Source organism: Heliangelus exortis, chromosome 15, assembly GCF_036169615.1.
Source record: "Heliangelus exortis chromosome 15, bHelExo1.hap1, whole genome shotgun sequence".
In the NCBI taxonomy this organism is placed as follows: Eukaryota; Metazoa; Chordata; class Aves; order Apodiformes; family Trochilidae; genus Heliangelus; species Heliangelus exortis.
Window position 1 is genome coordinate 5,844,387 of NC_092436.1, and position 12,419 is coordinate 5,856,805.

Below are 12,419 nucleotides of genomic sequence, written 5' to 3' on the forward strand. Positions count from 1 at the left end.
TATTTCTACAATTATCATCTGACTGTGCTCTGTATTTCAAGTAGATGAAGGTCTTATTTCTCCTTTTCAGAAGAAAAACTGATCAGTTTAGTGGCAGTATTAGATCTTGTTCTAGGAACTTGGGGTTTTGTTAGATTTTTCATCACCAAATGTGCTTTAAAGAGCAGAATGAAATCTCTTAAGTACCTATTAGAACTTGGCCTCATGCTCACAAAAGTAGTAAAAATGCTTGCCACTTATGCTGCTTTTGACATGTCAAAGCTTTCTACAGACTTTAAGTGCATGGCCACAAGGAGAGCTTTTCACACATTGTGTGTGAAGACCACCAGAGCTAGCAGGCAGTATTTTCCCAGCACTTGTATTTCCCAGTGCCAGGCAGCTGGCCCAGGCTGTGGGCAGGGGTTGTGAGAGGGAGCTTCTCACAGAAGCACAGGGCACAAGAGCTGGCCATGCAGCATCCCATGCAGATGGCAAACATTGCCTATGTAAACCTAAGCTGATGGCTTCCAGGAGCTGTCTGAAACCTCCTACTCATGCCTTTTTTACAAATCTTATTTAACCCAGCATGACATGACATGGGGGCAATCTTGAGCTGGTCTGTGGGCTTGGCATCACTCTGGAGTTCCTGCCAAGGAGCAAAAATGGACTGGAAATGAAGCCTGGGCCATGTGCAAGGTTTTCTCTCCAGGGTGTACCAGCTGCTGGCCCTAACTGTGCAAGGTACCAGCTGCAGTCAGGATGTGCAGGGACACTGTGTGGCTTCAGTACTGCTACCAAAAACTGCTGGCATAACCCTGCTGTCAGGGCTCATTGTCTATTTGAGAAATATCTGAGGGCAAAAGGGAGTTAAAGTGAGTAAAATAACCAAAGAAAGGCTGAGATTAATATTTTGGGAAGCCATCTGTGCTGAGACAGCTATAACTGAGGCCAGGCTGCCGAGCAATGTAGCTGAGTGTGTAGTAGGACACATTATTGCTAAGCAGTCCCAGGTTTGGGTGACACCTTTTAGAAATATCAATGGAATTCTTCCAATCTAAGAGGTTGATGACAGATCTTGTTCTGGGGGAAGCCTTTAGGACATTTTCCTTAGCCACTCCTCCAGAGATGAAGCTCAGGGCAACAAGTTCCAGTTTCTCACTGCACTGATTCAAGGGGGGATTAGGAGCATCAGTTACCAATCCCTGGTGCTGTCACTGAGAGGAGCCTTAGCAAAAGTTTTCCCAAAGCACCTCCAAAGTAGTAGCCTGGAGTTAGCACATTCCACAGAAACTTTCTAAAATCTTGTTCTCTCTGTGGAAGAGCTGACTTTACATTACAACATCCTCACTCTGTAGTATGACATATGTTACTGCTCTGTAAAATAAAGTAGCAATTTAGTACTCAATTGAAAAAAAAAGAAAAAAAAGAAAAGCTGCTTGTGTACTTATGACAATGTGTTAAACAATTCGTTTTTTCCACCAAAGATCTCCCATCCCATAATGAAGAGCATCCAAGAGAGGAAACATATGTTAAAGATTTCTACTGTCAGTATTAATAAGAACAGAGCAGTTTCTGTATAAGAGCAAAAAACAACTATATAGCTGCAAAGCTGCTCTTCCTCAAATTACAGTGAAGGGGTCTTTCCTTGTGACCAGAAGACTGTATTTCTTATTCACTGACAATGTTTTTTGCTGGTATCTGGCTCTTGGGAATGTTCCTTTACACAACCAGTTTACTATCACCATCTTCAGTGATGTTGTTTTAAGAAGTGAGCCTTAAAAACAATAAAGCAAAGAATGCTTTTTTGTTCCTCATTTTTCAAATGGGAGGGTCTGCTTTAAGCCTATTTTTTAGCTGTGATGGATATTTTAATTTATTTTGCACGTGCCTGTGTGCACACATATGTACAGTTCTGTCAGAGGCTGTACTGTGCGAGTTCTTGGGAGGCAAAAGAAAACCTCTCATTTATTTGTTTGCTTGCTAACCTTTTAAATCAGAAGAGATTGCTTAATGACGGCATCAGGCTTGAAAACACTGCTCATTCTGCACCCACCAGTTTGACTCATGGCCAGCCTGACTCAAACCATTCAGGAAGACAGGAGTTCCCTGGGGTGTGCTGGTTTTCAGCTTTTTGATGAATCCTTTAAAAGAAAAAAAAAAAAAAAATAGAACAAGGTCTCTTGGTACTTCCAGCTTGACTCAACCTGAGTTTTGCTGAGAAACACTTCATCCTCGTGCTATCTGAGCACCACCTCGTGCTATCTGAGTTCTAGAATAGGCTGAGAAAAAAAAATCAGAAGTGCTTACATGAGTTAAAAGCATAACAGGAAAGGTCAGGGTGTGCTGAACATCAGCTTCTGCATAGTTCAGAAGCAATCACACAAACCTCAAGCTAATGAATTTGGGTACTAGCAGCAGCCTGGACATGACAGCATTGAGATTATAGGCAGCTGCCAACCCAGGGATGACACAGAATAATGGGTTTCATGTGCTGTAGCCTGACTGACCCTGATCCCCAAGCAAGGGATGATTTTCACACGTACCATCAGTGCCTCAGATAACCAGGTTCCCTAAAACCCCTCATCTTCAGATAACCTACAGAAAAGAAGATGATCTTGGCAAGTGGGCAACATTGCAGGAAATAAGATGTAGAGAGCTGGTAGGCAAAGGTTTTTGGGACAAAACTGCCCTTGTCTTCAATACCCATGCACATAATCCATAGCATAAGCTTATGAGAACACTTGCAGTCCGTGGCATTGGGCTGTGCACATCCCCAGCACACCACAATCTGCCAAGTTCTGTATTTGTGGTGGCTGAAGAAATTTGTACAGGGATGAAATATCTTCCTGCAAGGTGGTGCTGCTTTCTTTAGTGTCATTTAATTTCCTTAACTTCATCTTTTCCCATCTTTGTCTCTTCATATGCTTCGGGTCCAATTTCCATTGACTTTTCATTTCCTGTTATTTTAACTACAAAGTGATCTGTCTTGGAAGTTTCTTCACAGATGAAGATTTTATATTCCCCTATGGGTCTTTCATTAGTCAAATAAGAACAGTTAATATGTGAAAAATTAATCTCCCTTGAAAATGAAACTTCAATTTCAGTCAAACACTTGCCAAGTGTTTGACACTTTTTGAGCTGTTTTTTTAGCTATTCCATTGCTATATCTTTCTGTAGGTACTTCTAGAAGAAAAGGTTTCCTATTACTTGTCATTTGGAGCCCTCCTTTTTTTTTTTTTTTTTTTTTTTTTCTCAGAGGGGTCTGTCATTAGTTCAGTTTACTTTTTCCCATCATTTTTCATGTCAATCATTGGACTCCCAAAATAAATGCAGAACACACATGGCAGCTGGGTACTATTAATTTTTAAAGTCTGATCCTGTGTCTTTTGCATCTAAATTCTACTGTCAGATTCCATTTCAGAATTCTTCACTGTTCTGTTGTTGTCTTAACATCCCCATTCTTAGCTTGTTTTCTTTTTTTCTGCTTTCATTTTTCTGCCCCCCTGACCTTCTCCCCCCTTTTTTTTAAGCTACATTTCAAGACATGACCCTGCACAAATTCAGTAAAAATGGTTAAAAAAACCTCACCTTTTTCTGCCAACACACTAATTATATTTCTATACACATTTCCAAGGAGGAAAATAATTTTCAGACAGAAAATATCTATAATACAATTTTTTTAAACTGTGGGTAAACTGCTTCAGCCTTCAACAGCACTATTAAAAAGATAAACCTCCTCTGAAGCATTAATCTTTACCCTTCGTGCACAAAACAGTCTGGATTTATAAGTGTCCAGGCATTGATGAAAACTGGAGCAAGAAAGGGAAGAAAAGCAAAGAGCACTATTTTCCAGGTCACTCAAATCAAATCCCATGCAGCAACTTTGCCAGGGGGTCACTTGGACTGGGACCCTCCAAGGAACCCCCCATAGTGACCACTGTGCTGGAAATGTTTATGATGTGGGAAGAAGGTACCATAGCACAAATCTATGGCACATCTGGAGTCTCAAAGCTTTGCCCTACCTGAGTTTTGAAAAAGACTGCTGCAGTGTACAAGCATCTCAACAAAATAGTAACACAGAGGTTCAGTCTTAAATATATCTTATATCTTTATATCTTAAATATAAAAGCTGGTTCCTTCTCTCGTGTTATTCCCCCCCACCCCAAAAAATTATTATTGTATTTCACTTTCCTTTGCACTTTCTGAAGAGTAATGCGTTTCCAAGAAAAGGTTTAAATCTCTCAAAGTGAGGTAATAAAACTGAAGCTGTAATGAAACTCACTGGATATACAGGAAGATATTTCATTTAGGCATTGGAATAAAAATCTAGTTACATTCTTGACCAGAGTAATTTATAACCAAAATGCCTCATCCTATTTTTAATTGTCCTTGTTTTTCAAATAAAAGTTATAGATGGTCTGGCTAAATCATTGCCTGTCAGACTCAGGTTGTGAATAGTTCAGTGAATCTCAAGGGGCACTTTCAGATTTTAGGGCAATTCATTTATCTATTTGACTACACTAATATAGCACATATCCAGAGATTTACATTCTTTTCTTACTACTTAAAATGTATGAACCATATGGCAGTGACAACAAGGAACAACAAGGAAAAGCCCATACAGAATCTCTGAACAATACCCTTATTTTTTTTCTACTAATACCTGGGGAAAAAAGAGCCTTTCCTGAAAATTCTAGGGAATAGTACAATATCTTAATAATTGAGATCTATTTCTGCATTTCAAAAAATATCCAAAGTATTTGATTAAGCCAAGAATTGAAGCATCATGTCACATTTAATCTGATTTGCTAGTAATAGTTCTGTAAATAAATTATATTTAGTGAACTGACACAATATACTTGTTTGTACATTGAAACAAGGAAAAGATTTTGTCATTTCAGAGCAGCTTTGTCATTTCAGAGCTACAGTAAAATACAACAGGAGAGACACAAACCTGAAAGCTGTGAGAAACTCATTGCAGCTTCCAAAGTACTTTTCAAACCAGCATAGTTACATTAATTCTAGAAAGCATTGTTCCCTCAAACCAGAATGGTTTGCAGGAGAAAGGAATGTTATTGGCTTGTTAAAAAACAGTGATTTTTAACTCTATGGTCAAAGAGACACCTTGTAATGGAAGACTGTAGAGATTTTCTATTCCTAGCTGCCCCTAAACCAGGGTGTGTTATAAATTCTATAAGTAATTCTTTAAGTGAACTAACTTCATCTTCATATTCATCAACTATTATACTTCCATGGCTGCCAAGTTAAGATAAATCTCCCAGCTGTGCTCCAAGCATGCCTCTCTTTTCCTTTACTAATAAGGCACACAGCTCAACATCCCAAAAAAAAGGTCAAATTTTCTTTGCAGCTGCTCCTCCCACAGGAGGCTCCACCTCCCACCAAGCCCATGCCCCACTTGTCATTTTTCTGTACCTTGCTCTTTACCCAGCAGCCAATATTAATGCAAATTATTCCATGGAATCTCAGCCACCAATTCTTGTCACTCCTGGTCTGTTCCCACCAAAGTTTGAGTCCAAACTCACCACTCAGATAGATTAGTTCAGAGAGTTCAGATACTCATTAATTAGTGGGTTCGTTCAGAACAAGACATACAACATAAATCATCAGTTTTCATACACGTATGTTCAGTTTCTCAGGTGTCAGATCACAATTTTTCCAATTGATTAGTGTTACTACACTATTTTATCTGATATCTTCCAACCTTCATGTTCTCACTTGTCCTTTTTTCAGTCCTTTCATAAACCAAGCAGATCCTGCTCCTTGGTTTGCTTTCTAACTTGTCCATCATGCTTTTAAACACCCCATCACTTTAGCTGAAAAATTAGAATAATGAGATTTACTGTTCTTCAAGCCTGCATGGCATTGATTTAGCCTACAGACTGAATCAATGTGTTCTTTCTCTGCCTATAAACACTAATAGTGTGTAAGTGTTATCTTTAATAAATTACAGACCTAGTTCAGCATTAAAGGCCTCATGGAAAGCCAAATAAAAAGGGAAAGCTCCCTCTGCAACTCAAGGATCTTTCAACCAGAAACACTGTTTACCCTGCAAAAAAGTTTACTGAAATACTATGTATAGCCAATATAGAGATCTAAGGAAAAAATCCCATGTTCTTAGTACTTGTTGTGACAGAGACCAATACTTCCCCACACAAATATAGTGTTTCTAGTGTAGCTACCTCAGGGAAGTGTATGTACCATTGACCTTGACATGTGGACTATATTCATTTATCTGACTAAATTTGAAAAAAATAACAAAGGCCATCAAAGAGGCACTGCTGATGAATTAAAGCTTTCGATTTCTCCTCTTTCACAAGATATTTCTTTTGCAGCTGGACTGCTAAAGAATATTTGTCACAGAATTCTAGAGCAGCTTCCATGTAGTTGTGGAGATGAGAGTGCATTGGTCTTCATTACTCAATACATCTTAAATTGCTTCCTGCTCTTGGTAGCTCTGATGGGCCATTGCTCACTGCCCTGTTGTTGTGGATAAGCTGTCAGCTTGAATATGAGAAACTCTCAATGGGACACCAGAGTTGTTCTCTTCATAATACAGCTAAAATAAAAGATGCCAGGAGTATAAAGTAGAAGGCAAGAACCTCAGCTCACTAACCATTTAAAAACCTAAGCATCTTTGCAAACATCTGTTTGACTCAGACTGTGAATGAAAATGAGGGAAGTTTGCACAAAGGGTGGCTACACCACTGAGTGGGCAAAACCAGCACAGCACACCAGTGCAAAGCAAGTGCAGATCTGCTGCTGCTGCTTCCCAAACTGCATCAAGTGTGTGTTATCTTATTTCTCAGCTTTTCCAAAGATGAGCTGGTCAGATGGACCAAAGCAAGTAATGACAGAGACACAGAGGAACAGAGGACAGAGACAGAGGAACAGTATCTGGTGATATAAGGATATATCCAAAATTAATATGGTTAGTAATAGGAGTTCAGCAGAGGCAAAGAAAGATTAGGTCCCAATTTAATACTCTCTGTAAGAAGAGAAAAATATCCTTTTCAAGTAATGCCAAATATAAAAAGTGGGAAAAAAAATCTCTGCACAGCTAGCTATCTGCTTTACTTTCATTGACTCCAAATCAAACATTTAAAGTGTCTTCTAAGCAAGCAATGCGAAAAAAAAAACAACCCAAAAATCACCAAAAAAATGCAACTCAGATAGAAGAAAGTGATTTACTTTGACCGCAGGTTCACACACACAAAATCGAAGTTGTCTGTAGTCCATCACTTTCCCAAGTCATACTAATGACAAAGTAAAAAAAAAAAAAGATGTCTTTAATTTATTACCTAGTTATACTTCCTTTGCTAGGGAGTAAGGAGTTGAACTTAGCAAAGGGGATACATCATAAAACCTTAGAAATGGCAGTGTTCAGAAAACAAGAAAATAAAAATTAAAATACAACGATTTCCAGTGTTAAGGTAGTGATAATATACAAGACTATAAAAAGAAAACGGAAATCTATGAAGAGGTTCCCTGAGCTGTCTTCTGCTATATGACTGCTGGTGGATGTTTGGGCAGATGCACTCCATGGCATCATCATTGCAAATGAATTCCAGTGAGTTTTATAAAAAAATTCACCCTGTCTTCATAACCAGGCAGTGCCTCAGCTGACCTCAGTCTGGTGGTATTTGGCTGTAGAAGCCAATTAAACTCCCAAGCTTTAAGATGAAGATAACCAGCACAGACATTCCTGACCCTGAAGATAGATTATTTATTTTGCTATTTCTGTCTGGGAGATGGCCAAATGCCAAAACAAACATTTTCCAGTTCCCATAGCCTCACCTCACTGCCATTCACAGGCAGGTTTCAAATATTCCTGAGCTGCCTGGGCAAATCAGTGTGCAGGGCACACAGATTGTAGCAGGTCAGAAAATCTGCTCTGTTCCCAGAAAACATTTGACTTCACTTAGAATCCACAAAAGCATGTCACAACACACAGCCAGCAGTGAGAGAAAATGGCAAACTGCAGTATTGCCTTTCAGAGAGATGAATAGTAATTTACTTTATCCTCCCAATTCCTGCAACAAACTCTTGGCTGTAAATGCCAGAAGCTGAAAGGATGAGCAAAGCCCCAAAGAGGCAACTAAGAAGAGATGAAGCCCAATTCTCTGTGCTGCTCTCCAGAAAAATCCAACTCTCAGGAAAAATAACCCCCAGCCAGAGAAATCAGCAGGATGACTGGATGGATGGTTTTGGCAGAGGGGTAATGATGGGGAAAGGAGCAACCTGGGAAGAAGGGGTGGAAATCTCCCTGGGCAAAGGGAGCTACAGCCTGAGTGACACCTGGGTAATGTTGCTGTTTGTGCAGCATGCAGCTGGACTCCCAGTGCCAAGAAATTAAAACCCAATCAGCTTTATTAGGCTGTCAATGCCAGGGCAATTAGCATTCATTTCTGACAGCATATGCCCATAGACTGTTCTGGCTGATTTAAGTCCAGGCTGCTGGCCTGCTTGCTCTGGACACAGCAGAGGAAGCTGCTACAATCTGGAAGCCCCACTCTGCTCCCCCATTTCTTCAAAGCTGTAGGAGCAACGAGGTTGGAAGAATCCTCCTCCTCCTCCATCCTTGTCAAGGAAGAGTAAAACATCTTGGGCAGTAGCTGCCCTTGCATCAGTAAACCTTGCAGCACTGGAATGATTGCTTTGTTATGTGGAGAAGTCAGGATGGGGCATGTAGGGGAAAAAAATGCAGAAGCTCCTTGTTTGCAGTCTACAAGAGGTTTCCCTGACATTTTAATTAAGTGTGTATATTTGGAAGTGCTTAATACTTAAATTAAAGCCTAGATATTAGTTCATTAGGAGGAGCTGTGTTTCTATATCAGCTTTGCATTTAAATTGAGTAGATCACATCTCAACAACACATATTTAAATCAGACTGTACTTCTAAATATACCTAACCTCCACACACAAAATCTCTCAGCAGGTGCCTTGTTAAATAACAAGGAACATAGGAGGTAGATTACTGTCTTGAAGCTGTTGCTGAAAACTAACACTAATTGTGTGCTTGCATTTCTTTATCAGCAGTAATAGTAAATCTCTACAGTACAAAAAGAAACTTCTCTACTTCAAGACAGGAAGCTAAAAAATGTGATTTCAAGGTATCTTATGCCTTAATATTTAGGGCCTAAAAGTGCAGAGTGTTAATACTTGAGTCTGTGAGTACCAAAGTATCTGTGAGAACATAAGTTTAGTCCTAAAGACTTTCAAAACATTTTTTTTCTTCCAATTACTAAATACAAATGTACAGAAACTAGCCATGGTTTGGCAAGAAATCACCTTCAATCTCAAGGAATAAAAAAAACCCCAAAACATATTTATAGCAGACAATCAAAAAAATTGCCAGATCTTTACAAACAAATGAGTTCCTTACACATACTTTATAGAAAGGATAATACTCTCATGTTAATTAAAGCCCTTTCCATTATCCTTCAGTTTTATTCATCCTTTTATTAGAGCAATTAATGAATGTGGGTTTTTCAAATGCAGATGCAAATATATTCACATGTAGACTCAGAAAAACACATCAGCCTCTGGATCCTTAGCTAACCCAAACCATATTTTGACCAGCAGCCTGAAGCAAGACAGACACGTGCAATGGTTGGTAAATAGCTTAGAGATTTTTCTTCTTGAAGTCTAAGTTCTGCTGTTTGACTCCTTCATACCAGAGCACAACAGTGAATTTCACTGCAACTCAAACCCTACGATATTAAAGACTGAAAACCAGAAAATTTTAGTCATGCTAGCATAAAGAGTTAACTTAAACCCACCTTCTTGTAAATGCAAATAAATAACCTTTTAAAATAAAAGTCAAAATTAACAAAAGGAGAAAAAACAAGACTGCAAAGCAAGGTAAAAAAAAAAAAAAAAAAAAAAAAAAGGCAAAAAGCCCTCTTAAGAAGCTATTGTCTTTACTCACCTAAGTAATAATAGCAGAATGATATCACCACCCTCTTGAATCATCTGAAAAAAGCTTTAATTGGCCACAAAGCCTTTTATAGCAGGAAATTAGGTGGAAAATTTTATCTGAGACCTGTGGCCTCTTGGGAAATGTAGTTTAGTAACTGGGTACCCATCTTGTTGCAGGCCCTGTTTCGTCACTGAGGAAATTAAAGGCAACATTTTTTACCAGGGCTTTACCTTTATTTACTTTTTAATCCTACATGACAGGTCTCTAGGTGGCCTCTTTTTAGATATGACTTGACTGAGCCCTCTTCTAAGGGAAGGAAAATTTTAATTCCTAGGGAGGGGATTATGGGTAATCTGCTACTTTAAAAAGGAATGAGTGAGCAGTTTTCTGGTTTAATTTAATAGGGATTGCATGGGGAGATCTCAGGAGAAAGAAGGACTACTGCTGCTATTTAGGTTAGAAATATGGATATTCATTTTCATAAGATGGGATCTTTTGTTAGGGGTCTTTTTTGAGCTGGACAGTCTGCAGAAACAAAAAAATCCAGCTTTTGCCCCAAATAGAGGGAGCAGCACAAAAGGCTGGTGGGGAATGAAAAGACAGTGCCTAGAGGAGCCAGTCAGTTATTTCACTAGGAGCTCTCTTTATTATTTTTTTTTCCTTTTATTATTTTTTTTTTCCTTACTTTTCAAGCTATTCAGAACTCTTCTCTGGCCCTCTTCTGAGCAGCTCCTTAGAGTTAGACTTACACGTGTTTTCTCTGGAGTTCCCCAAATCTGTTACAAAAGAGGGAAGTTGGTAGCCTTCCTCAGGTATACTCTTGCCCTGACCTCTACTTTTCCATTGCAAAAACCCATTTTGGAACCTTTGTTACACACTCTACCTAACCTAAAATTTTATGTCTTGGGTGTTTCTGGTGTTAATGTCTCATTAATTTCTCAGGTAACCTGGGTTATCTGCAGAGGCACAAGATGAGCACCTTTGGAAATATTGTGTGTGGGTGTTTTTTTTTACTCAGAAATCTGACTGTATTAACCCTGCTGAAGAACAATTAGGTCTGAGAAATCTTCCCTCCTCAACTTCTCTTTTAGGAGGGCTAAAGAGATTTGCATTGTGAATGAAGTGACAGGCAACTTAATTTGTTCCCCTTCATCTGAGTTTCAAGGTGATGATGGGCTACGTACAGCCTTAAATTGGTGTAATGTAAAATCAACATTTCTCTTAACTTCTCTGCTCTGGGAGAGCACCTTGGGTGTGACACCACAGAGCTGAGGGGGAAAAAAGTGGTCCTCAAGGTTGATAGGTGTGTGCCTGGCCTAAAGGGATGCTGTGAGACATCCTACTGCTCACCAGTGCCTCTGTAGTTCAGCTCAGTTTTGGAGAAGGAACATCCTCAAGTTCTAAGCCTCTCAATTATTTTTCCTCTGTCTTCGTCATCTTTTAATTGTTGCTGAATGGGGGAAAAGAGCAGAGGTATGGGGCATGCTATAAGCAAATAATTTTCCCTATTCTATCCTCTTCCCCTCCAGCACCTTCTGGGAGGTGGAATGCACAGCATCACCCAGTAGTCTCATTTATTAAAAGATACTAATGAGCTCATTCCATCTAAAGTGAAGACCCTGTTGTGCATAGGTCAGCTTCATTTGAAATCTAAGGAGACCTGATTTACTGCAAGATGTTAATTAGTTTTATTGTAGGAAACAGCAATTTAAAAACACAAAAATCCTTTCTCTTTGAGTATTTTCTTGAGAAGATAAACTTACAACTAGTGACTGGGAAGGAGAGAGGAGAGCAGAATGATAACTATCTGATGGAAAAAGTCAGAAAAGTATTACCACAACTTTATGGGCTTTAACAACTTATTATAATAGCCCATGATATCATCTTGATTTCACAGTGAAACTCATTTTTGTGTGTCAGCAAAGCAATCTTAAACTGCTGAGCAGATGTCAGCTGCATATCTGCCTTGTCAGTGATGAGAAAAGATATTTTTCATGAGCAGCAGCAGAGTCATTGCAAGGAATGTTATTTTTTCACATACTTTGCAATGAATATGGGGGGTTGCAAGGCTTTAAAATTAATTTCTAATCTCTGCAAGTCATGGATTCTGTCCATTTATGTGCTCTTTATACAGAATGTTTTCTGCTGCTATTCGGAGACAAGTGAGAAGCCTGAAGGAAGCTATTGGATAAGGGGCTTTAGGAAAACACTTCAGGCAGGGCTGGTATTTCACTTCATGATTTTCAGACTAAATTCTACTGCAAATCTTGATACTCTTTGTAGAGTCTGTGTAAGTTTTTGAAATTATTCCATAAGATACTTGCTCAGTTTTTTTAAAATGAATTTACTTGTGCACCTGAGCATCCTGCTTCTGTTTCCTCTTGGCTGGTACTCCTGAATTTTCATTGACACACACACAGACTCCTTGAAAGCACAGTGGGGAATAGTGACTGACCATGAGCTCATCTGGGATGCACCTTGGTTCAACTCTCAACTCTTC

General features: G+C 39.1%; 1 long non-coding RNA gene across 1 annotated transcript in view; it reads right to left on the reverse strand.

The window, feature by feature from the left end:
• LOC139802940 (uncharacterized) overlaps nucleotides 1-10,106 on the reverse strand; it is a 58,515-nt gene extending 48,409 nt beyond the window's left edge. Inside the window, exon 1 of the long non-coding RNA XR_011728825.1 lies at nucleotides 9,929-10,106. This is a non-coding gene — a long non-coding RNA (uncharacterized lncRNA). The remainder of the gene's footprint in view (nucleotides 1-9,928) is intronic.
• Nucleotides 10,107-12,419: the final 2,313 nt, after the last annotated feature.